This window comes from Oncorhynchus kisutch, unplaced genomic scaffold, assembly GCF_002021735.2.
Source record: "Oncorhynchus kisutch isolate 150728-3 unplaced genomic scaffold, Okis_V2 scaffold1547, whole genome shotgun sequence".
Taxonomy (NCBI): domain Eukaryota; kingdom Metazoa; phylum Chordata; class Actinopteri; order Salmoniformes; family Salmonidae; genus Oncorhynchus; species Oncorhynchus kisutch.
Genome location: NW_022263492.1, coordinates 32,233 through 53,419, shown reverse-complemented (window position 1 = coordinate 53,419; position 21,187 = coordinate 32,233). Strand labels below are relative to the sequence as shown.

Sequence of the window (21,187 nt, the reverse complement as noted above, 5' to 3'; positions counted from 1 at the left end):
TGACAAAGAGCTACTTTTTAAGGCAAAAGTTGTGTCAGAAGAGGGATTGAACCGTCGCCTCCAATCGGAGACGAGAACACCCCAGTAACTAGGAAGGACTCTCACCTTGAGTCTGGCGCCTTAGACCACTCGGCCATCCTGACAATTATAATCCTTAAAATTCATATTTTTCGCGATTCTGTAACATAACGTCTGATATGTCTGATGGAAACATGCCGATCTTAAGATACAAAGAAAAAATAAACAAAAAATGTTAAAAGCTAATGAAGATATAATAAAAACATTTTTTATGGATTTTGAGTAACTTTCACCATTTGGAGAATTTTTTCGGTATTGACAAAGAGCTACTTTTTAAGGCAAAAGTTGTGTCAGAAGAGGGATTTGAACCCTCGCCTCCAATCGGAGACCAGAACACCCCAGTACTAGGAAGGACTCTCACCTTGAGTCTGGCGCCTTAGACCACTCGGCCATCCTGACAATTATAAATCCTTAAAATTCATATGTTTTCGCGATTCTGTAACATAACTTCTGATATGTCTGATGGAAACATGCCGATCTTAAGATACAAAGAAAAATAAACAATTTTTTTTAAAGCTAATGAAAGATATAGTAAAAAACATTTTTTATGGATTTTGAGTAACTTTTGAATTCTAAACTAGGCATATGATGACATGTATCGAACGATTATTCGCTTCATGTGTGTCTGTTCTCAAACTATGGCATCTATCAAAGGATTAATTAATGTTCATGTGTTTTCCTTTCACCATTTGGAGAATTTTTCGGTATTGACAAAGAGCTACTTTTTAAGGCAAAAGTTGTGTCAGAAGAGGGATTTGAACCCTCGCCTCCAATCGGAGACCAGAACACCCTAGTAACTAGGAAGGACTCTCACCTTGAGTCTGGTGCCTTAGACCACTCGGCCATCCTGACAATTAAAAGACTTTAAAATTCATAGGTTTCACAATTCTGTAACATGACGTCTGATATGTCTGATGGAAACATGCCGATCTTAAATACAAAGAAAAATAAACAAAAATGTTTAAAAGCTAATGAAAGATATAATAAAAAAAACATTTTTTATGGATTTTGAGTAACTTTTTTGAATTCTAACTAGGCATATGATGACATGTATCGAACGATATTCGCGTTTCATATGTTGTCTGTTCTCAAACTATGGCATCTATCAATCGATTAATCACTGTTCATGTGTTTCCTTTCACCATTGGAGAACTTTTCGGATTTGACAAAAGAGCTACTCTTTTTTAAGGCAAAATTGTTGTCAGAAGAGGGATTTGAACCCTCGCCTCCAATCGGAGACCAGAACACCCCAGTAACTAGGAAGGATCTCACCTTGAGTCTGGCGCCTTAGACCACTCGGCCATCCTGACAATTATAAATTCTTAAAATTCATATGTTTCAAGATTCTGTAACATAACGTCTGATATGTCTGATGGAAACATGCCGATCTTAAGATATAAAGAAAAATAAACATTTTTTTTTTAAAGCTAATGAAAGATATAGTAAAAACATTTTTTTATGGATTTTGAGTAACTTTTTTGAATTCTAAACTAGGCATATGATGACGTGTATCGAACGATGAATCCTTAAAATTCATATGTTTTCGCGATTCTGTAACATAACGTCTGATATGTCTGATGGAAACATGCCGATCTTAAGATACAAAGAAAAATAAACATTTTTTTTTTAAAGCTAATGAAAGATATAGTAAAAAACATTTTTTATGGATTTTGAGTAACTTTTTGAATTCTAAACTAGGCATATGATGACGTGTATCGAACGATGAATCCTTAAAATTCATATGTTTTCGCGATTCTGTAACATAACGTCTGATATGTCTGATGGAAAACATGCCGATCTTAAGATACAAAGAAAAATAAACAAAAAATGTTAAAAGCTAATGAAAGATATAATAAAAACATTTTTTTATGGATTTTGAGTAACTTTCACCATTTGGAGAATTTTTCGGTATTGACAAAGAGCTACTTTTTAAGGCAAAAGTTGTGTCAGAAGAGGGATTTGAACCCTCGCCTCCCAATCGGAGACCAGAACACCCCAGTAACTAGGAAGGACTCTCACCTTGAGTCTGGCGCCTTAGACCACTCGGCCATCCTGACAATTATAAATCCTTAAAATTCATATGTTTCGCGATTCTGTAACATAACGTCTGATATGTCTGATGGAAACATGCCGATCTTAAGATACAAAGAAAAATAAACATTTTTTTTTTAAAGCTAATGAAAGATATAGTAAAAAACATTTTTTTATGGATTTTGAGTAACTTTTTGAATTCTAAACTAGGCATATGATGACGTGTATCGAACGATGAATCCTTAAAATTCATATGTTTTCGCGATTCTGTAACATAACGTCTGATATGTCTGATGGAAACATGCCGATCTTAAGATACAAAGAAAAATAAACAAAAAATGTTAAAAGCTAATGAAAGATATAATAAAAAACATTTTTTATGGATTTGAGTAACTTTCACCATTTGGAGAATTTTTCGGTATTGACAAAGAGCTACTTTTTAAGGCAAAAGTTGTGTCAGAAGAGGGGTTTGAACCCTCGCCTCCAATCGGAGACCAGAACACCCCAGTAACTAGGAAGGACTCTCACCTTGAGTCTGGCGCCTTAGACCACTCGGCCATCCTGACAATTATAAATCCTTAAAATTCATATGTTTTCGCGATTCTGTAACATAACGTCTGATATGTCTGATGGAAACATGCCGATCTTAAGATACAAAGAAAAATAAACATTTTTTTTTTAAAGCTAATGAAAGATATAGTAAAAAACATTTTTTATGGATTTTGAGTAACTTTTTGAATTCTAAACTAGGCATATGATGACATGTATCGAACGATTATTCGCGTTTCATGTGTTGTCTGTTCTCAAACTATGGCATCTATCAAAGGATTAATTAATGTTCATGTGTTTTCCTTTCACCATTTGGAGAATTTTTCGGTATTGACAAAGAGCTACTTTTTAAGGCAAAAGTTGTGTCAGAAGAGGGATTTGAACCCTCGCCTCCAATCGGAGACCAGAACACCCCAGTAACTAGGAAGGACTCTCACCTTGAGTCTGGCGCCTTAGACCACTCGGCCATCCTGACAATTATAAATCCTTAAAATTCATATGTTTTCGCGATTCTGTAACATAACGTCTGATATGTCTGATGGAAACATGCCGATCTTAAGATATAAAGAAAAATAAACATTTTTTTTTTAAAGCTAATGAAAGATATAGTAAAAAACATTTTTTTATGGATTTTGAGTAACTTTTTGAATTCTAAACTAGGCATATGATGACGTGTATCGAACGATGAATCCTTAAAATTCATATGTTTTCGCGATTCTGTAACATAACGTCTGATATGTCTGATGGAAACATGCCGATCTTAAGATACAAAGAAAAATAAACATTTTTTTTTTTAAAGCTAATGAAAGATATAGTAAAAACATTTTTTTATGGATTTTGAGTAACTTTTTGAATTCTAAACTAGGCATATGATGACGTGTATCGAACGATGAATCCTTAAAATTCATATGTTTTCGCGATTCTGTAACATAACGTCTGATATGTCTGATGGAAACATGCCGATCTTAAGATACAAAGAAAAATAAACAAAAAATGTTAAAAGCTAATGAAAGATATAATAAAAAACATTTTTTTATGGATTTTGAGTAACTTTCACCATTTGGAGAATTTTTCGGTATTGACAAAGAGCTACTTTTTAAGGCAAAAGTTGTGTCAGAAGAGGGATTTGAACCCTCGCCTCCAATCGGAGACCAGAACACCCCAGTAACTAGGAAGGACTCTCACCTTGAGTCTGGCGCCTTAGACCACTCGGCCATCCTGACAATTATAAATCCTTAAAATTCATATGTTTTCGCGATTCTGTAACATAACGTCTGATATGTCTGATGGAAACATGCCGATCTTAAGATACAAAGAAAAATAAACATTTTTTTTTTAAAGCTAATGAAAGATATAGTAAAAAACATTTTTTTATGGATTTTGAGTAACTTTTTGAATTCTAAACTAGGCATATGATGACGTGTATCGAACGATGAATCCTTAAAATTCATATGTTTTCGCGATTCTGTAACATAACGTCTGATATGTCTGATGGAAACATGCCGATCTTAAGATACAAAGAAAAATAAACAAAAAATGTTAAAAGCTAATGAAAGATATAATAAAAAACATTTTTTTATGGATTTTGAGTAACTTTCACCATTTGGAGAATTTTTCGGTATTGACAAAGAGCTACTTTTTAAGGCAAAAGTTGTGTCAGAAGAGGGTTTGAACCCTCGCCTCCAATCGGAGACCAGAACACCCCAGTAACTAGGAAGGACTCTCACCTTGAGTCTGGCGCCTTAGACCACTCGGCCATCCTGACAATTATAAATCCTTAAAATTCATATGTTTTCGCGATTCTGTAACATAACGTCTGATATGTCTGATGGAAACATGCCGATCTTAAGATACAAAGAAAAATAAACATTTTTTTTTTAAAGCTAATGAAAGATATAGTAAAAAACATTTTTTATGGATTTTGAGTAACTTTTTGAATTCTAAACTAGGCATATGATGACATGTATCGAACGATTATTCGCGTTTCATGTGTTGTCTGTTCTCAAACTATGGCATCTATCAAAGGATTAATTAATGTTCATGTGTTTTCCTTTCACCATTTGGAGAATTTTTCGGTATTGACAAAGAGCTACTTTTTAAGGCAAAAGTTGTGTCAGAAGAGGGATTTGAACCCTCGCCTCCAATCGGAGACCAGAACACCCCAGTAACTAGGAAGGACTCTCACCTTGAGTCTGGCGCCTTAGACCACTCGGCCATCCTGACAATTATAAATCCTTAAAATTCATATGTTTTCGCGATTCTGTAACATAACGTCTGATATGTCTGATGGAAACATGCCGATCTTAAGATACAAAGAAAAATAAAAAATTTTTTTTTAAAGCTAATGAAAGATATAGTAAAAACATTTTTTTATGGATTTTGAGTAACTTTTTGAATTCTAAACTAGGCATATGATGACATGTATCGAACGATTATTCGCGTTTCATATGTTGTCTGTTCTCAAACTATGGCATCTATCAATCGATTAATCACTGTTCATGTGTTTTCCTTTCACCATTTGGAGAACTTTTCGGATTTGACAAAGAGCTACTCTTTTTTAAGGCAAAAGTTGTGTCAGAAGAGGGATTTGAACCCTCGCCTCCAATCGGAGACCAGAACACCCCAGTAACTAGGAAGGACTCTCACCTTGAGTCTGGCGCCTTAGACCACTCGGCCATCCTGACAATTATAAATCCTTAAAATTCATATGTTTTCTCGATTCTGTAACATAACGTCTGATATGTCTGATGGAAACATGCCGATCTTAAGATACAAAGAAAAATAAACATTTTTTTTTTAAAGCTAATGAAAGATATAGTAAAAAACATTTTTTTATGGATTTTGAGTAACTTTTTGAATTCTAAACTAGGCATATGATGACGTGTATCGAACGATGAATCCTTAAAATTCATATGTTTTCGCGATTCTGTAACATAACGTCTGATATGTCTGATGGAAACATGCCGATCTTAAGATACAAAGAAAAATAAACAAAAAATGTTAAAAGCTAATGAAAGATATAATAAAAAACATTTTTTTATGGATTTTGAGTAACTTTCACCATTTGGAGAATTTTTCGGTATTGACAAAGAGCTACTTTTTAAGGCAAAAGTTGTGTCAGAAGAGGGATTTGAACCCTCGCCTCCAATCGGAGACCAGAACACCCCAGTAACTAGGAAGGACTCTCACCTTGAGTCTGGCGCCTTAGACCACTCGGCCATCCTGACAATTATAAATCCTTAAAATTCATATGTTTTCGCGATTCTGTAACATAACGTCTGATATGTCTGATGGAAACATGCCGATCTTAAGATACAAAGAAAATAAACAATTTTTTTTAAAGCTAATGAAAGATATAGTAAAAAACATTTTTTTATGGATTTTGAGTAACTTTTTGAATTCTAAACTAGGCATATGATGACATGTATCGAACGATTATTCGCGTTTCATGTGTTGTCTGTTCTCAAACTATGGCATCTATCAAAGGATTAATTAATGTTCATGTGTTTTCCTTTCACCATTTGGAGAATTTTTCGGTATTGACAAAGAGCTACTTTTTAAGGCAAAAGTTGTGTCAGAAGAGGGATTTGAACCCTCGCCTCCAATCGGAGACCAGAACACCCCAGTAACTAGGAAGGACTCTCACCTTGAGTCTGGCGCCTTAGACCACTCGGCCATCCTGACAATTATAAATCCTTAAAATTCATATGTTTTCGCGATTCTGTAACATAACGTCTGATATGTCTGATGGAAACATGCCGATCTTAAGATACAAAGAAAAATAAAAATTTTTTTTTTAAAGCTAATGAAAGATATAGTAAAAACATTTTTTTATGGATTTTTAGTAACTTTTTGAATTCTAAACTAGGCATATGATGACATGTATCGAACGATTATTCGCGTTTCATATGTTGTCTGTTCTCAAACTATGGCATCTATCAATCGATTAATCACTGTTCATGTGTTTTCCTTTCACCATTTGGAGAACTTTTCGGATTTGACAAAGAGCTACTCTTTTTTAAGGCAAAAGTTGTGTCAGAAGAGGGATTTGAAACCTCGCCTCCAATCGGAGACCAGAACACCCCAGTAACTAGGAAGGACTCTCACCTTGAGTCTGGCGCCTTAGACCACTCGGCCATCCTGACAATTATAAATCCTTAAAATTCATATGTTTTCTCGATTCTGTAACATAACGTCTGATATGTCTGATGGAAACATGCCGATCTTAAGATACAAAGAAAAATAAACATTTTTTTTTTAAAGCTAATGAAAGATATAGTAAAAAACATTTTTTTATGGATTTTGAGTAACTTTTTGAATTCTAAACTAGGCATATGATGACGTGTATCGAACGATGAATCCTTAAAATTCATATGTTTTCGCGATTCTGTAACATAACGTCTGATATGTCTGATGGAAACATGCCGATCTTAAGATACAAAGAAAAATAAACAAAAAATGTTAAAAGCTAATGAAAGATATAATAAAAAACATTTTTTTTATGGATTTTGAGTAACTTTCACCATTTGGAGAATTTTTCGGTATTGACAAAGAGCTACTTTTTAAGGCAAAAGTTGTGTCAGAAGAGGGATTTGAACCCTCGCCTCCAATCGGAGACCAGAACACCCCAGTAACTAGGAAGGACTCTCACCTTGAGTCTGGCGCCTTAGACCACTCGGCCATCCTGACAATTATAAATCCTTAAAATTCATATGTTTTCGCGATTCTGTAACATAACGTCTGATATGTCTGATGGAAACATGCCGATCTTAAGATACAAAGAAAAATAAACAATTTTTTTTTAAAGCTAATGAAAGATATAGTAAAAAACATTTTTTTATGGATTTTGAGTAACTTTTTGAATTCTAAACTAGGCATATGATGACATGTATCGAACGATTATTCGCGTTTCATGTGTTGTCTGTTCTCAAACTATGGCATCTATCAAAGGATTAATTAATGTTCATGTGTTTTCCTTTCACCATTTGGAGAATTTTTCGGTATTGACAAAGAGCTACTTTTTAAGGCAAAAGTTGTGTCAGAAGAGGGATTTGAACCCTCGCCTCCAATCGGAGACCAGAACACCCCAGTAACTAGGAAGGACTCTCACCTTGAGTCTGGCGCCTTAGACCACTCGGCCATCCTGACAATTATAAATCCTTAAAATTCATATGTTTTCGCGATTCTGTAACATAACGTCTGATATGTCTGATGGAAACATGCCGATCTTAAGATACAAAGAAAAATAAATTTTTTTTTTTTAAAGCTAATGAAAGATATAGTAAAAACATTTTTTTATGGATTTTGAGTAACTTTTTGAATTCTAAACTAGGCATATGATGACATGTATCGAACGATTATTCGCGTTTCATATGTTGTCTGTTCTCAAACTATGGCATCTATCAATCGATTAATCACTGTTCATGTGTTTTCCTTTCACCATTTGGAGAACTTTTCGGATTTGACAAAGAGCTACTCTTTTTTAAGGCAAAAGTTGTGTCAGAAGAGGGATTTGAACCCTCGCCTCCAATCGGAGACCAGAACACCCCAGTAACTAGGAAGGACTCTCACCTTGAGTCTGGCGCCTTAGACCACTCGGCCATCCTGACAATTATAAATCCTTAAAATTCATATGTTTTCTCGATTCTGTAACATAACGTCTGATATGTCTGATGGAAACATGCCGATCTTAAGATACAAAGAAAAATAAACATTTTTTTTTTAAAGCTAATGAAAGATATAGTAAAAAACATTTTTTTATGGATTTTGAGTAACTTTTTGAATTCTAAACTAGGCATATGATGACGTGTATCGAACGATGAATCCTTAAAATTCATATGTTTTCGCGATTCTGTAACATAACGTCTGATATGTCTGATGGAAACATGCCGATCTTAAGATACAAAGAAAAATAAACAAAAAATGTTAAAAGCTAATGAAAGATATAATAAAAAACATTTTTTTATGGATTTTGAGTAACTTTCACCATTTGGAGAATTTTTCGGTATTGACAAAGAGCTACTTTTTAAGGCAAAAGTTGTGTCAGAAGAGGGATTTGAACCCTCGCCTCCAATCGGAGACCAGAACACCCCAGTAACTAGGAAGGACTCTCACCTTGAGTCTGGCGCCTTAGACCACTCGGCCATCCTGACAATTATAAATCCTTAAAATTCATATGTTTTCGCGATTCTGTAACATAACGTCTGATATGTCTGATGGAAACATGCCGATCTTAAGATACAAGAAAAATAAACAATTTTTTTTTAAAGCTAATGAAAGATATAGTAAAAAACATTTTTTTATGGATTTTGAGTAACTTTTTGAATTCTAAACTAGGCATATGATGACATGTATCGAACGATTATTCGCGTTTCATGTGTTGTCTGTTCTCAAACTATGGCATCTATCAAAGGATTAATTAATGTTCATGTGTTTTCCTTTCACCATTTGGAGAATTTTTCGGTATTGACAAAGAGCTACTTTTTAAGGCAAAAGTTGTGTCAGAAGAGGGATTTGAACCCTCGCCTCCAATCGGAGACCAGAACACCCCAGTAACTAGGAAGGACTCTCACCTTGAGTCTGGCGCCTTAGACCACTCGGCCATCCTGACAATTATAAATCCTTAAAATTCATATGTTTTCACGATTCTGTAACATAACGTCTGATATGTCTGATGGAAACATGCCGATCTTAAGATACAAAGAAAAATAAAAAAAAATTTTTTAAAGCTAATGAAAGATATAGTAAAAAACATTTTTTTATGGATTTTGAGTAACTTTTTGAATTCTAAACTAGGCATATGATGACATGTATCGAACGATTATTCGCGTTTCATATGTTGTCTGTTCTCAAACTATGGCATCTATCAATCGATTAATCACTGTTCATGTGTTTTCCTTTCACCATTTGGAGAACTTTTCGGATTTGACAAAGAGCTACTCTTTTTTAAGGCAAAAGTTGTGTCAGAAGAGGGATTTGAACCCTCGCCTCCAATCGGAGACCAGAACACCCCAGTAACTAGGAAGGACTCTCACCTTGAGTCTGGCGCCTTAGACCACTCGGCCATCCTGACACTTATAAATCCTTAAAATTCATATGTTTTCGCGATTCTGTAACATAACGTCTGATATGTCTGATGGAAACATGCCGATCTTAAGATACAAAGAAAAATAAACATTTTTTTTTTTAAAGCTAATGAAAGATATAGTAAAAAACATTTTTTTATGGATTTTGAGTAACTTTTTGAATTCTAAACTAGGCATATGATGACATGTATCGAACGATGAATCCTTAAAATTCATATGTTTTCGCGATTCTGTAACATAACGTCTGATATGTCTGATGGAAACATGCCGATCTTAAGATACAAAGAAAATAAAAATTTTTTTTTTAAAGCTAATGAAAGATATAGTAAAAACATTTTTTTATGGATTTTGAGTAACTTTTTGAATTCTAAACTAGGCATATGATGACATGTATCGAACGATTATTCGCGTTTCATATGTTGTCTGTTCTCAAACTATGGCATCTATCAATCGATTAATCACTGTTCATGTGTTTTCCTTTCACCATTTGGAGAACTTTTCGGATTTGACAAAGAGCTACTCTTTTTTAAGGCAAAAGTTGTGTCAGAAGAGGGATTTGAACCCTCGCCTCCAATCGGAGACCAGAACACCCCAGTAACTAGGAAGGACTCTCACCTTGAGTCTGGCGCCTTAGACCACTCGGCCATCCTGACAATTATAAATCCTTAAAATTCATATGTTTTCTCGATTCTGTAACATAACGTCTGATATGTCTGATGGAAACATGCCGATCTTAAGATACAAAGAAAAATAAACATTTTTTTTTTAAAGCTAATGAAAGATATAGTAAAAAACATTTTTTTATGGATTTTGAGTAACTTTTTGAATTCTAAACTAGGCATATGATGACGTGTATCGAACGATGAATCCTTAAAATTCATATGTTTTCGCGATTCTGTAACATAACGTCTGATATGTCTGATGGAAACATGCCGATCTTAAGATACAAAGAAAAATAAACAAAAAATGTTAAAAGCTAATGAAAGATATAATAAAAAACATTTTTTTATGGATTTTGAGTAACTTTCACCATTTGGAGAATTTTTCGGTATTGACAAAGAGCTACTTTTTAAGGCAAAAGTTGTGTCAGAAGAGGGATTTGAACCCTCGCCTCCAATCGGAGACCAGAACACCCCAGTAACTAGGAAGGACTCTCACCTTGAGTCTGGCGCCTTAGACCACTCGGCCATCCTGACAATTATAAATCCTTAAAATTCATATGTTTTCGCGATTCTGTAACATAACGTCTGATATGTCTGATGGAAACATGCCGATCTTAAGATACAAAGAAAAATAAACAATTTTTTTTTAAAGCTAATGAAAGATATAGTAAAAACATTTTTTTATGGATTTTTAGTAACTTTTTGAATTCTAAACTAGGCATATGATGACATGTATCGAACGATTATTCGCGTTTCATATGTTGTCTGTTCTCAAACTATGGCATCTATCAATCGATTAATCACTGTTCATGTGTTTTCCTTTCACCATTTGGAGAACTTTTCGGATTTGACAAAGAGCTACTCTTTTTTAAGGCAAAAGTTGCGTCAGAAGAGGGATTTGAACCCTCGCCTCCAATCGGAGACCAGAACACCCCAGTAACTAGGAAGGACTCTCACCTTGAGTCTGGCGCCTTAGACCACTCGGCCATCCTGACAATTATAAATCCTTAAAATTCATATGTTTTCTCGATTCTGTAACATAACGTCTGATATGTCTGATGGAAACATGCCGATCTTAAGATACAAAGAAAAATAAACATTTTTTTTTTAAAGCTAATGAAAGATATAGTAAAAAACATTTTTTTATGGATTTTGAGTAACTTTTTGAATTCTAAACTAGGCATATGATGACGTGTATCGAACGATGAATCCTTAAAATTCATATGTTTTCGCGATTCTGTAACATAACGTCTGATATGTCTGATGGAAACATGCCGATCTTAAGATACAAAGAAAAATAAACAAAAAATGTTAAAAGCTAATGAAAGATATAATAAAAAACATTTTTTTATGGATTTTGAGTAACTTTCACCATTTGGAGAATTTTTCGGTATTGACAAAGAGCTACTTTTTAAGGCAAAAGTTGTGTCAGAAGAGGGATTTGAACCCTCGCCTCCAATCGGAGACCAGAACACCCCAGTAACTAGGAAGGACTCTCACCTTGAGTCTGGCGCCTTAGACCACTCGGCCATCCTGACAATTATAAATCCTTAAAATTCATATGTTTTCGCGATTCTGTAACATAACGTCTGATATGTCTGATGGAAACATGCCGATCTTAAGATACAAAGAAAAATAAACAATTTTTTTTTAAAGCTAATGAAAGATATAGTAAAAAACATTTTTTTATGGATTTTGAGTAACTTTTTGAATTCTAAACTAGGCATATGATGACATGTATCGAACGATTATTCGCGTTTCATGTGTTGTCTGTTCTCAAACTATGGCATCTATCAAAGGATTAATTAATGTTCATGTGTTTTCCTTTCACCATTTGGAGAATTTTTCGGTATTGACAAAGAGCTACTTTTTAAGGCAAAAGTTGTGTCAGAAGAGGGATTTGAACCCTCGCCTCCAATCGGAGACCAGAACACCCCAGTAACTAGGAAGGACTCTCACCTTGAGTCTGGCGCCTTAGACCACTCGGCCATCCTGACAATTATAAATCCTTAAAATTCATATGTTTTCGCGATTCTGTAACATAACGTCTGATATGTCTGATGGAAACATGCCGATCTTAAGATACAAAGAAAAATAAAAAATTTTTTTTTAAAGCTAATGAAAGATATAGTAAAAACATTTTTTTATGGATTTTGAGTAACTTTTTGAATTCTAAACTAGGCATATGATGACATGTATCGAACGATTATTCGCGTTTCATATGTTGTCTGTTCTCAAACTATGGCATCTATCAATCGATTAATCACTGTTCATGTGTTTTCCTTTCACCATTTGGAGAACTTTTCGGATTTGACAAAGAGCTACTCTTTTTTAAGGCAAAAGTTGTGTCAGAAGAGGGATTTGAACCCTCGCCTCCAATCGGAGACCAGAACACCCCAGTAACTAGGAAGGACTCTCACCTTGAGTCTGGCGCCTTAGACCACTCGGCCATCCTGACAATTATAAATCCTTAAAATTCATATGTTTTCTCGATTCTGTAACATAACGTCTGATATGTCTGATGGAAACATGCCGATCTTAAGATACAAAGAAAAATAAACATTTTTTTTTAAAGCTAATGAAAGATATAGTAAAAAACATTTTTTTATGGATTTTGAGTAACTTTTTGAATTCTAAACTAGGCATATGATGACGTGTATCGAACGATGAATCCTTAAAATTCATATGTTTTCGCGATTCTGTAACATAACGTCTGATATGTCTGATGGAAACATGCCGATCTTAAGATACAAAGAAAAATAAACAAAAAATGTTAAAAGCTAATGAAAGATATAATAAAAAACATTTTTTTATGGATTTTGAGTAACTTTCACCATTTGGAGAATTTTTCGGTATTGACAAAGAGCTACTTTTTAAGGCAAAAGTTGTGTCAGAAGAGGGATTTGAACCCTCGCCTCCAATCGGAGACCAGAACACCCCAGTAACTAGGAAGGACTCTCACCTTGAGTCTGGCGCCTTAGACCACTCGGCCATCCTGACAATTATAAATCCTTAAAATTCATATGTTTTCGCGATTCTGTAACATAACGTCTGATATGTCTGATGGAAACATGCCGATCTTAAGATACAAAGAAAAATAAACAATTTTTTTTTAAAGCTAATGAAAGATATAGTAAAAAACATTTTTTTATGGATTTTGAGTAACTTTTTGAATTCTAAACTAGGCATATGATGACATGTATCGAACGATTATTCGCGTTTCATGTGTTGTCTGTTCTCAAACTATGGCATCTATCAAAGGATTAATTAATGTTCATGTGTTTTCCTTTCACCATTTGGAGAATTTTTCGGTATTGACAAAGAGCTACTTTTTAAGGCAAAAGTTGTGTCAGAAGAGGGATTTGAACCCTCGCCTCCAATCGGAGACCAGAACACCCCAGTAACTAGGAAGGACTCTCACCTTGAGTCTGGCGCCTTAGACCACTCGGCCATCCTGACAATTATAAATCCTTAAAATTCATATGTTTTCACGATTCTGTAACATAACGTCTGATATGTCTGATGGAAACATGCCGATCTTAAGATACAAAGAAAAATAAAAAATTTTTTTTTAAAGCTAATGAAAGATATAGTAAAAAACATTTTTTTATGGATTTTGAGTAACTTTTTGAATTCTAAACTAGGCATATGATGACATGTATCGAACGATTATTCGCGTTTCATATGTTGTCTGTTCTCAAACTATGGCATCTATCAATCGATTAATCACTGTTCATGTGTTTTCCTTTCACCATTTGGAGAACTTTTCGGATTTGACAAAGAGCTACTCTTTTTTAAGGCAAAAGTTGTGTCAGAAGAGGGATTTGAACCCTCGCCTCCAATCGGAGACCAGAACACCCCAGTAACTAGGAAGGACTCTCACCTTGAGTCTGGCGCCTTAGACCACTCGGCCATCCTGACAATTATAAATCCTTAAAATTCATATGTTTTCGCGATTCTGTAACATAACGTCTGATATGTCTGATGGAAACATGCCGATCTTAAGATACAAAGAAAAATAAACATTTTTTTTTTAAAGCTAATGAAAGATATAGTAAAAAACATTTTTTTATGGATTTTGAGTAACTTTTTGAATTCTAAACTAGGCATATGATGACATGTATCGAACGATGAATCCTTAAAATTCATATGTTTTCGCGATTCTGTAACATAACGTCTGATATGTCTGATGGAAACATGCCGATCTTAAGATACAAAGAAAAATAAACATTTTTTAATGGATTTTGAGTAACTTTTTGAATTCTAAACTAGGCATATGATGACATGTATCGAACGATTATTCGCGTTTCATATGTTGTCTGTTCTCAAACTATGGCATCTATCAATCGATTAATCACTGTTCATGTGTTTTCCTTTCACCATTTGGAGAACTTTTCGGATTTGACAAAGAGCTACTCTTTTTTAAGGCAAAAGTTGTGTCAGAAGAGGGATTTGAACCCTCGCCTCCAATCGGAGACCAGAACACCCCAGTAACTAGGAAGGACTCTCACCTTGAGTCTGGCGCCTTAGACCACTCGGCCATCCTGACAATTATAAATCCTTAAAATTCATATGTTTTCTCGATTCTGTAACATAACGTCTGATATGTCTGATGGAAACATGCCGATCTTAAGATACAAAGAAAAATAAACATTTTTTTTTTAAAGCTAATGAAAGATATAGTAAAAAACATTTTTTTATGGATTTTGAGTAACTTTTGAATTCTAAACTAGGCATATGATGACGTGTATCGAACGATGAATCCTTAAAATTCATATGTTTTCGCGATTCTGTAACATAACGTCTGATATGTCTGATGGAAACCTGCCGATCTTAAGATACAAAGAAAAATAAACAAAAAATGTTAAAAGCTAATGAAAGATATAATAAAAAACATTTTTTTATGGATTTTGAGTAACTTTCACCATTTGGAGAATTTTTCGGTATTGACAAAGAGCTACTTTTTAAGGCAAAAGTTGTGTCAGAAGAGGGATTTGAACCCTCGCCTCCAATCGGAGACCAGAACACCCCAGTAACTAGGAAGGACTCTCACCTTGAGTCTGGCGCCTTAGACCACTCGGCCATCCTGACAATTATAAATCCTTAAAATTCATATGTTTTCGCGATTCTGTAACATAACGTCTGATATGTCTGATGGAAACATGCCGATCTTAAGATACAAGAAAAATAAACAATTTTTTTTTAAATCTAATGAAAGATATAGTAAAAAACATTTTTTTATGGATTTTGAGTAACTTTTTGAATTCTAAACTAGGCATATGATGACATGTATCGAACGATTATTCGCGTTTCATGTGTTGTCTGTTCTCAAACTATGGCATCTATCAAAGGATTAATTAATGTTCATGTGTTTTCCTTTCACCATTTGGAGAATTTTTCGGTATTGACAAAGAGCTACTTTTTAAGGCAAAAGTTGTGTCAGAAGAGGGATTTGAACCCTCGCCTCCAATCGGAGACCAGAACACCCCAGTAACTAGGAAGGACTCTCACCTTGAGTCTGGCGCCTTAGACCACTCGGCCATCCTGACAATTATAAATCCTTAAAATTCATATGTTTTCTCGATTCTGTAACATAACGTCTGATATGTCTGATGGAAACATGCCGATCTTAAGATACAAAGAAAAATAAAAAAAATTTTTTTAAAGCTAATGAAAGATATAGTAAAAAACATTTTTTTATGGATTTTGAGTAACTTTTTGAATTCTAAACTAGGCATATGATGACATGTATCGAACGATTATTCGCGTTTCATATGTTGTCTGTTCTCAAACTATGGCATCTATCAATCGATTAATCACTGTTCATGTGTTTTCCTTTCACCATTTGGAGAACTTTTCGGATTTGACAAAGAGCTACTCTTTTTTAAGGCAAAAGTTGTGTCAGAAGAGGGATTTGAACCCTCGCCTCCAATCGGAGACCAGAACACCCCAGTAACTAGGAAGGACTCTCACCTTGAGTCTGGCGCCTTAGACCACTCGGCCATCCTGACAATTATAAATCCTTAAAATTCATATGTTTTCTCGATTCTGTAACATAACGTCTGATATGTCTGATGGAAACATGCCGATCTTAAGATACAAAGAAAAATAAACATTTTTTTTTTAAAGCTAATGAAAGATATAGTAAAAAACATTTTTTTATGGATTTTGAGTAACTTTTTGAATTCTAAACTAGGCATATGATGACGTGTATCGAACGATGAATCCTTAAAATTCATATGTTTTCGCGATTCTGTAACATAACGTCTGATATGTCTGATGGAAACATGCCGATCTTAAGATACAAAGAAAAATAAACAAAAAATGTTAAAAGCTAATGAAAGATATAATAAAAAACATTTTTTTATGGATTTTGAGTAACTTTCACCATTTGGAGAATTTTTCGGTATTGACAAAGAGCTACTTTTTAAGGCAAAAGTTGTGTCAGAAGAGGGATTTGAACCCTCGCCTCCAATCGGAGACCAGAACACCCCAGTAACTAGGAAGGACTCTCACCTTGAGTCTGGCGCCTTAGACCACTCGGCCATCCTGACAATTATAAATCCTTAAAATTCATATGTTTTCGCGATTCTGTAACATAACGTCTGATATGTCTGATGGAAACATGCCGATCTTAAGATACAAAGAAAAATAAACAATTTTTTTTTAAAGCTAATGAAAGATATAGTAAAAAACATTTTTTTATGGATTTTGAGTAACTTTTTGAATTCTAAACTAGGCATATGATGACATGTATCGAACGATTATTCGCATTTCATGTGTTGTCTGTTCTCAAACTATGGCATCTATCAAAGGATTAATTAATGTTCATGTGTTTTCCTTTCACCATTTGGAGAATTTTTCGGTATTGACAAAGAGCTACTTTTTAAGGCAAAAGTTGTGTCAGAAGAGGGATTTGAACCCTCGCCTCCAATCGGAGACCAGAACACCCCAGTAACTAGGAAGGACTCTCACCTTGAGTCTGGCGCCTTAGACCACTCGGCCATCCTGACAATTATAAATCCTTAAAATTCATATGTTTTCAAGATTCTGTAACATAACGTCTGATATGTCTGATGGAAACATGCCGATCTTAAGATACAAAGAAAAATAAAAAATTTTTTTTAAAGCTAATGAAAGATATAGTAAAAAACATTTTTTTATGGATTTTGAGTAACTTTTTGAATTCTAAACTAGGCATATGATGACATGTATCGAACGATTATTCGCGTTTCATATGTTGTCTGTTCTCAAACTATGGCATCTATCAATCGATTAATCACTGTTCATGTGTTTTCCTTTCACCATTTGGAGAACTTTTCGGATTTGACAAAGAGCTACTCTTTTTTAAGGCAAAAGTTGTGTCAGAAGAGGGATTTGAACCCTCGCCTCCAATCGGAGACCAGAACACCCCAGTAACTAGGAAGGACTCTCACCTTGAGTCTGGCGCCTTAGACCACTCGGCCATCCTGACAATTATAAATCCTTAAAATTCATATGTTTTCGCGATTCTGTAACATAACGTCTGATATGTCTGATGGAAACATGCCGATCTTAAGATACAAAGAAAAATAAACATTTTTTTTTTAAAGCTAATGAAAGATATAGTAAAAAACATTTTTTTATGGATTTTGAGTAACTTTTTGAATTCTAAACTAGGCATATGATGACATGTATCGAACGATGAATCCTTAAAATTCATATGTTTTCGCGATTCTGTAACATAACGTCTGATATGTCTGATGGAAACATGCCGATCTTAAGATACAAAGAAAAATAAACATTTTTTAATGGATTTTGAGTAACTTTTTGAATTCTAAACTAGGCATATGATGACATGTATCGAACGATTATTCGCGTTTCATATGTTGTCTGTTCTCAAACTATGGCATCTATCAATCGATTAATCACTGTTCATGTGTTTTCCTTTCACCATTTGGAGAACTTTTCGGATTTGACAAAGAGCTACTCTTTTTTAAGGCAAAAGTTGTGTCAGAAGAGGGATTTGAACCCTCGCCTCCAATCGGAGACCAGAACACCCCAGTAACTAGGAAGGACTCTCACCTTGAGTCTGGCGCCTTAGACCACTCGGCCATCCTGACAATTATAAATCCTTAAAATTCATATGTTTTCTCGATTCTGTAACATAACGTCTGATATGTCTGATGGAAACATGCCGATCTTAAGATACAAAGAAAAATAAACATTTTTTTTTTAAAGCTAATGAAAGATATAGTAAAAAACATTTTTTTATGGATTTTGAGTAACTTTTTGAATTCTAAACTAGGCATATGATGACGTGTATCGAACGATGAATCCTTAAAATTCATATGTTTTCGCGATTCTGTAACATAACGTCTGATATGTCTGATGGAAACATGCCGATCTTAAGATACAAAGAAAAATAAACAAAAAATGTTAAAAGCTAATGAAAGATATAATAAAAAACATTTTTTTATGGATTTTGAGTAACTTTCACCATTTGGAGAATTTTTCGGTATTGACAAAGAGCTACTTTTTAAGGCAAAAGTTGTGTCAGAAGAGGGATTGATTTGAACCCTCGCCTCCAATCGGAGACCAGAACACCCCAGTAACTAGGAAGGACTCTCACCTTGAGTCTGGCGCCTTAGACCACTCGGCCATCCTGACAATTATAAATCCTTAAAATTCATATGTTTTCGCGATTCTGTAACATAACGTCTGATATGTCTGATGGAAACATGCCGATCTTAAGATACAAAGAAAAATAAACAATTTTTTTTAAAGCTAATGAAAGATATAGTAAAAAACATTTTTTTATGGATTTTGAGTAACTTTTTGAATTCTAAACTAGGCATATGATGACATGTATCGAACGATTATTCGCGTTTCATGTGTTGTCTGTTCTCAAACTATGGCATCTATCAAAGGATTAATTAATGTTCATGTGTTTTCCTTTCACCATTTGGAGAATTTTTCGGTATTGACAAAGAGCTACTTTTTAAGGCAAAAGTTGTGTCAGAAGAGGGATTTGAACCCTCGCCTCCAATCGGAGACCAGAACACCCCAGTAACTAGGAAGGACTCTCACCTTGAGTCTGGCGCCTTAGACCACTCGGCCATCCTGACAATTATAAATCCTTAAAATTCATATGTTTTCGCGATTCTGTAACATAACGTCTGATATGTCTGATGGAAACATGCCGATCTTAAGATACAAAGAAAAATAAAAAATTTTTTTTTAAAGCTAATGAAAGATATAGTAAAAAACATTTTTTTATGGATTTTGAGTAACTTTTTGAATTCTAAACTAGGCATATGATGACATGTATCGAACGATTATTCGCGTTTCATATGTTGTCTGTTCTCAAACTATGGCATCTATCAATCGATTAATCACTGTTCATGTGTTTTCCTTTCACCATTTGGAGAACTTTTCGGATTTGACAAAGAGCTACTCTTTTTTAAGGCAAAAGTTGTGTCAGAAGAGGGATTTGAACCCTCGCCTCCAATCGGAGACCAGAACACCCCAGTAACTAGGAAGGACTCTCACCTTGAGTCTGGCGCCTTAGACCACTCGGCCATCCTGACAATTATAAATCCTTAAAATTCATATGTTTTCGCGATTCTGTAACATAACGTCTGATATGTCTGATGGAAACATGCCGATCTTAAGATACAAAGAAAAATAAACATTTTTTTTTTAAAGCTAATGAAAGATATAGTAAAAAACATTTTTTTATGGATTTTGAGTAACTTTTTGAATTCTAAACTAGGCATATGATGACATGTATCGAACGATGAATCCTTAAAATTCATATGTTTTCGCGATTCTGTAACATAACGTCTGATATGTCTGATGGAAACATGCCGATCTTAAGATACAAAGAAAAATAAACATTTTTTAATGGATTTTGAGTAACTTTTTGAATTCTAAACTAGGCATATGATGACATGTATCGAACGATTATTCGCGTTTCATATGTTGTCTGTTCTCAAACTATGGCATCTATCAATCGATTAATCACTGTTCATGTGTTTTCCTTTCACCATTTGGAGAACTTTTCGGATTTGACAAAGAGCTACTCTTTTTTAAGGCAAAAGTTGTGTCAGAAGAGGGATTTGAACCCTCGCCTCCAATCGGAGACCAGAACACCCCAGTAACTAGGAAGGACTCTCACCTTGAGTCTGGCGCCTTAGACCACTCGGCCATCCTGACAATTATAAATCCTTAAAATTCATATGTTTTCTCGATTCTGTAACATAACGTCTGATATGTCTGATGGAAACATGCCGATCTTAAGATACAAAGAAAAATAAACATTTTTTTTTTAAAGCTAATGAAAGATATAGTAAAAAACATTTTTTTATGGATTTTGAGTAACTTTTTGAATTCTAAACTAGGCATATGATGACGTGTATCGAACGATGAATCCTTAAAATTCATATGTTTTCGCGATTCTGTAACATAACGTCTGATATGTCTGATGGAAACATGCCGATCTTAAGATACAAAGAAAAATAAACAAAAAATGTTAAAAGCTAATGAAAGATATAATAAAAAACATTTTTTTATGGATTTTGAGTAACTTTCACCATTTGGAGAATTTTTCGGTATTGACAAAGAGCTACTTTTTAAGGCAAAAGTTGTGTCAGAAGAGGGATTTGAACCCTCGCCTCCAATCGGAGACCAGAACACCCCAGTAACTAGGAAGGACTCTCACCTTGAGTCTGGCGCCTTAGACCACTCGGCCATCCTGACAATTATAAATCCTTAAAATTCATATGTTTTCGCGATTCTGTA

At 34.4% G+C, this 21,187-nt stretch overlaps 38 non-coding genes across 38 annotated transcripts; all 38 read right to left on the bottom strand.

Annotated features, from left to right (window-relative positions):
* Positions 1–366: 366 nt before the first annotated feature.
* On the bottom strand, positions 367–477 carry trnal-caa (transfer RNA leucine (anticodon CAA)). The gene is made up of 2 exons: positions 440–477; positions 367–412 (listed from the first exon to the last, which is right to left on the bottom strand). It is a non-coding gene; the product is annotated as a tRNA-Leu (tRNA).
* Positions 478–818: 341 nt separating this feature from the next.
* trnal-caa (transfer RNA leucine (anticodon CAA)) lies at positions 819–930 on the bottom strand. The gene is made up of 2 exons: positions 893–930; positions 819–864 (listed from the first exon to the last, which is right to left on the bottom strand). It is a non-coding gene; the product is annotated as a tRNA-Leu (tRNA).
* A 347-nt stretch (positions 931–1,277) lies between these two features.
* trnal-caa (transfer RNA leucine (anticodon CAA)) lies at positions 1,278–1,388 on the bottom strand. The gene is made up of 2 exons: positions 1,351–1,388; positions 1,278–1,323 (listed from the first exon to the last, which is right to left on the bottom strand). It is a non-coding gene; the product is annotated as a tRNA-Leu (tRNA).
* A 634-nt stretch (positions 1,389–2,022) lies between these two features.
* Positions 2,023–2,135, bottom strand: trnal-caa (transfer RNA leucine (anticodon CAA)). The gene is made up of 2 exons: positions 2,098–2,135; positions 2,023–2,069 (listed from the first exon to the last, which is right to left on the bottom strand). It is a non-coding gene; the product is annotated as a tRNA-Leu (tRNA).
* Positions 2,136–2,563: 428 nt separating this feature from the next.
* On the bottom strand, positions 2,564–2,675 carry trnal-caa (transfer RNA leucine (anticodon CAA)). Its single transcript has 2 exons — positions 2,638–2,675; positions 2,564–2,609 (listed from the first exon to the last, which is right to left on the bottom strand). It is a non-coding gene; the product is annotated as a tRNA-Leu (tRNA).
* Positions 2,676–3,021: 346 nt separating this feature from the next.
* trnal-caa (transfer RNA leucine (anticodon CAA)) lies at positions 3,022–3,133 on the bottom strand. Its single transcript has 2 exons — positions 3,096–3,133; positions 3,022–3,067 (listed from the first exon to the last, which is right to left on the bottom strand). It is a non-coding gene; the product is annotated as a tRNA-Leu (tRNA).
* Positions 3,134–3,769: 636 nt separating this feature from the next.
* trnal-caa (transfer RNA leucine (anticodon CAA)) lies at positions 3,770–3,881 on the bottom strand. Its single transcript has 2 exons — positions 3,844–3,881; positions 3,770–3,815 (listed from the first exon to the last, which is right to left on the bottom strand). It is a non-coding gene; the product is annotated as a tRNA-Leu (tRNA).
* An 888-nt stretch (positions 3,882–4,769) lies between these two features.
* Positions 4,770–4,881, bottom strand: trnal-caa (transfer RNA leucine (anticodon CAA)). Its single transcript has 2 exons — positions 4,844–4,881; positions 4,770–4,815 (listed from the first exon to the last, which is right to left on the bottom strand). It is a non-coding gene; the product is annotated as a tRNA-Leu (tRNA).
* Positions 4,882–5,230: 349 nt separating this feature from the next.
* On the bottom strand, positions 5,231–5,342 carry trnal-caa (transfer RNA leucine (anticodon CAA)). The gene is made up of 2 exons: positions 5,305–5,342; positions 5,231–5,276 (listed from the first exon to the last, which is right to left on the bottom strand). It is a non-coding gene; the product is annotated as a tRNA-Leu (tRNA).
* Positions 5,343–5,773: 431 nt separating this feature from the next.
* Positions 5,774–5,885, bottom strand: trnal-caa (transfer RNA leucine (anticodon CAA)). Its single transcript has 2 exons — positions 5,848–5,885; positions 5,774–5,819 (listed from the first exon to the last, which is right to left on the bottom strand). It is a non-coding gene; the product is annotated as a tRNA-Leu (tRNA).
* Positions 5,886–6,230: 345 nt separating this feature from the next.
* Positions 6,231–6,342, bottom strand: trnal-caa (transfer RNA leucine (anticodon CAA)). Its single transcript has 2 exons — positions 6,305–6,342; positions 6,231–6,276 (listed from the first exon to the last, which is right to left on the bottom strand). It is a non-coding gene; the product is annotated as a tRNA-Leu (tRNA).
* Positions 6,343–7,235: 893 nt separating this feature from the next.
* Positions 7,236–7,347, bottom strand: trnal-caa (transfer RNA leucine (anticodon CAA)). Its single transcript has 2 exons — positions 7,310–7,347; positions 7,236–7,281 (listed from the first exon to the last, which is right to left on the bottom strand). It is a non-coding gene; the product is annotated as a tRNA-Leu (tRNA).
* Positions 7,348–7,694: 347 nt separating this feature from the next.
* On the bottom strand, positions 7,695–7,806 carry trnal-caa (transfer RNA leucine (anticodon CAA)). The gene is made up of 2 exons: positions 7,769–7,806; positions 7,695–7,740 (listed from the first exon to the last, which is right to left on the bottom strand). It is a non-coding gene; the product is annotated as a tRNA-Leu (tRNA).
* Positions 7,807–8,155: 349 nt separating this feature from the next.
* On the bottom strand, positions 8,156–8,267 carry trnal-caa (transfer RNA leucine (anticodon CAA)). Its single transcript has 2 exons — positions 8,230–8,267; positions 8,156–8,201 (listed from the first exon to the last, which is right to left on the bottom strand). It is a non-coding gene; the product is annotated as a tRNA-Leu (tRNA).
* A 431-nt stretch (positions 8,268–8,698) lies between these two features.
* On the bottom strand, positions 8,699–8,810 carry trnal-caa (transfer RNA leucine (anticodon CAA)). The gene is made up of 2 exons: positions 8,773–8,810; positions 8,699–8,744 (listed from the first exon to the last, which is right to left on the bottom strand). It is a non-coding gene; the product is annotated as a tRNA-Leu (tRNA).
* Positions 8,811–9,156: 346 nt separating this feature from the next.
* On the bottom strand, positions 9,157–9,268 carry trnal-caa (transfer RNA leucine (anticodon CAA)). The gene is made up of 2 exons: positions 9,231–9,268; positions 9,157–9,202 (listed from the first exon to the last, which is right to left on the bottom strand). It is a non-coding gene; the product is annotated as a tRNA-Leu (tRNA).
* A 350-nt stretch (positions 9,269–9,618) lies between these two features.
* Positions 9,619–9,730, bottom strand: trnal-caa (transfer RNA leucine (anticodon CAA)). The gene is made up of 2 exons: positions 9,693–9,730; positions 9,619–9,664 (listed from the first exon to the last, which is right to left on the bottom strand). It is a non-coding gene; the product is annotated as a tRNA-Leu (tRNA).
* Positions 9,731–10,284: 554 nt separating this feature from the next.
* On the bottom strand, positions 10,285–10,396 carry trnal-caa (transfer RNA leucine (anticodon CAA)). Its single transcript has 2 exons — positions 10,359–10,396; positions 10,285–10,330 (listed from the first exon to the last, which is right to left on the bottom strand). It is a non-coding gene; the product is annotated as a tRNA-Leu (tRNA).
* Positions 10,397–10,827: 431 nt separating this feature from the next.
* Positions 10,828–10,939, bottom strand: trnal-caa (transfer RNA leucine (anticodon CAA)). Its single transcript has 2 exons — positions 10,902–10,939; positions 10,828–10,873 (listed from the first exon to the last, which is right to left on the bottom strand). It is a non-coding gene; the product is annotated as a tRNA-Leu (tRNA).
* A 349-nt stretch (positions 10,940–11,288) lies between these two features.
* On the bottom strand, positions 11,289–11,400 carry trnal-caa (transfer RNA leucine (anticodon CAA)). The gene is made up of 2 exons: positions 11,363–11,400; positions 11,289–11,334 (listed from the first exon to the last, which is right to left on the bottom strand). It is a non-coding gene; the product is annotated as a tRNA-Leu (tRNA).
* Positions 11,401–11,831: 431 nt separating this feature from the next.
* On the bottom strand, positions 11,832–11,943 carry trnal-caa (transfer RNA leucine (anticodon CAA)). Its single transcript has 2 exons — positions 11,906–11,943; positions 11,832–11,877 (listed from the first exon to the last, which is right to left on the bottom strand). It is a non-coding gene; the product is annotated as a tRNA-Leu (tRNA).
* Positions 11,944–12,290: 347 nt separating this feature from the next.
* Positions 12,291–12,402, bottom strand: trnal-caa (transfer RNA leucine (anticodon CAA)). Its single transcript has 2 exons — positions 12,365–12,402; positions 12,291–12,336 (listed from the first exon to the last, which is right to left on the bottom strand). It is a non-coding gene; the product is annotated as a tRNA-Leu (tRNA).
* A 349-nt stretch (positions 12,403–12,751) lies between these two features.
* Positions 12,752–12,863, bottom strand: trnal-caa (transfer RNA leucine (anticodon CAA)). Its single transcript has 2 exons — positions 12,826–12,863; positions 12,752–12,797 (listed from the first exon to the last, which is right to left on the bottom strand). It is a non-coding gene; the product is annotated as a tRNA-Leu (tRNA).
* A 430-nt stretch (positions 12,864–13,293) lies between these two features.
* trnal-caa (transfer RNA leucine (anticodon CAA)) lies at positions 13,294–13,405 on the bottom strand. The gene is made up of 2 exons: positions 13,368–13,405; positions 13,294–13,339 (listed from the first exon to the last, which is right to left on the bottom strand). It is a non-coding gene; the product is annotated as a tRNA-Leu (tRNA).
* Positions 13,406–13,752: 347 nt separating this feature from the next.
* Positions 13,753–13,864, bottom strand: trnal-caa (transfer RNA leucine (anticodon CAA)). Its single transcript has 2 exons — positions 13,827–13,864; positions 13,753–13,798 (listed from the first exon to the last, which is right to left on the bottom strand). It is a non-coding gene; the product is annotated as a tRNA-Leu (tRNA).
* A 350-nt stretch (positions 13,865–14,214) lies between these two features.
* On the bottom strand, positions 14,215–14,326 carry trnal-caa (transfer RNA leucine (anticodon CAA)). Its single transcript has 2 exons — positions 14,289–14,326; positions 14,215–14,260 (listed from the first exon to the last, which is right to left on the bottom strand). It is a non-coding gene; the product is annotated as a tRNA-Leu (tRNA).
* Positions 14,327–14,842: 516 nt separating this feature from the next.
* trnal-caa (transfer RNA leucine (anticodon CAA)) lies at positions 14,843–14,954 on the bottom strand. Its single transcript has 2 exons — positions 14,917–14,954; positions 14,843–14,888 (listed from the first exon to the last, which is right to left on the bottom strand). It is a non-coding gene; the product is annotated as a tRNA-Leu (tRNA).
* A 430-nt stretch (positions 14,955–15,384) lies between these two features.
* On the bottom strand, positions 15,385–15,496 carry trnal-caa (transfer RNA leucine (anticodon CAA)). The gene is made up of 2 exons: positions 15,459–15,496; positions 15,385–15,430 (listed from the first exon to the last, which is right to left on the bottom strand). It is a non-coding gene; the product is annotated as a tRNA-Leu (tRNA).
* A 346-nt stretch (positions 15,497–15,842) lies between these two features.
* Positions 15,843–15,954, bottom strand: trnal-caa (transfer RNA leucine (anticodon CAA)). Its single transcript has 2 exons — positions 15,917–15,954; positions 15,843–15,888 (listed from the first exon to the last, which is right to left on the bottom strand). It is a non-coding gene; the product is annotated as a tRNA-Leu (tRNA).
* Positions 15,955–16,304: 350 nt separating this feature from the next.
* Positions 16,305–16,416, bottom strand: trnal-caa (transfer RNA leucine (anticodon CAA)). Its single transcript has 2 exons — positions 16,379–16,416; positions 16,305–16,350 (listed from the first exon to the last, which is right to left on the bottom strand). It is a non-coding gene; the product is annotated as a tRNA-Leu (tRNA).
* A 431-nt stretch (positions 16,417–16,847) lies between these two features.
* On the bottom strand, positions 16,848–16,959 carry trnal-caa (transfer RNA leucine (anticodon CAA)). The gene is made up of 2 exons: positions 16,922–16,959; positions 16,848–16,893 (listed from the first exon to the last, which is right to left on the bottom strand). It is a non-coding gene; the product is annotated as a tRNA-Leu (tRNA).
* Positions 16,960–17,306: 347 nt separating this feature from the next.
* trnal-caa (transfer RNA leucine (anticodon CAA)) lies at positions 17,307–17,418 on the bottom strand. Its single transcript has 2 exons — positions 17,381–17,418; positions 17,307–17,352 (listed from the first exon to the last, which is right to left on the bottom strand). It is a non-coding gene; the product is annotated as a tRNA-Leu (tRNA).
* A 349-nt stretch (positions 17,419–17,767) lies between these two features.
* On the bottom strand, positions 17,768–17,879 carry trnal-caa (transfer RNA leucine (anticodon CAA)). The gene is made up of 2 exons: positions 17,842–17,879; positions 17,768–17,813 (listed from the first exon to the last, which is right to left on the bottom strand). It is a non-coding gene; the product is annotated as a tRNA-Leu (tRNA).
* A 516-nt stretch (positions 17,880–18,395) lies between these two features.
* trnal-caa (transfer RNA leucine (anticodon CAA)) lies at positions 18,396–18,507 on the bottom strand. The gene is made up of 2 exons: positions 18,470–18,507; positions 18,396–18,441 (listed from the first exon to the last, which is right to left on the bottom strand). It is a non-coding gene; the product is annotated as a tRNA-Leu (tRNA).
* Positions 18,508–19,400: 893 nt separating this feature from the next.
* trnal-caa (transfer RNA leucine (anticodon CAA)) lies at positions 19,401–19,512 on the bottom strand. The gene is made up of 2 exons: positions 19,475–19,512; positions 19,401–19,446 (listed from the first exon to the last, which is right to left on the bottom strand). It is a non-coding gene; the product is annotated as a tRNA-Leu (tRNA).
* Positions 19,513–19,862: 350 nt separating this feature from the next.
* On the bottom strand, positions 19,863–19,974 carry trnal-caa (transfer RNA leucine (anticodon CAA)). The gene is made up of 2 exons: positions 19,937–19,974; positions 19,863–19,908 (listed from the first exon to the last, which is right to left on the bottom strand). It is a non-coding gene; the product is annotated as a tRNA-Leu (tRNA).
* Positions 19,975–20,490: 516 nt separating this feature from the next.
* On the bottom strand, positions 20,491–20,602 carry trnal-caa (transfer RNA leucine (anticodon CAA)). Its single transcript has 2 exons — positions 20,565–20,602; positions 20,491–20,536 (listed from the first exon to the last, which is right to left on the bottom strand). It is a non-coding gene; the product is annotated as a tRNA-Leu (tRNA).
* A 431-nt stretch (positions 20,603–21,033) lies between these two features.
* trnal-caa (transfer RNA leucine (anticodon CAA)) lies at positions 21,034–21,145 on the bottom strand. Its single transcript has 2 exons — positions 21,108–21,145; positions 21,034–21,079 (listed from the first exon to the last, which is right to left on the bottom strand). It is a non-coding gene; the product is annotated as a tRNA-Leu (tRNA).
* Between the last annotated feature and the right edge of the window lie 42 nt (positions 21,146–21,187).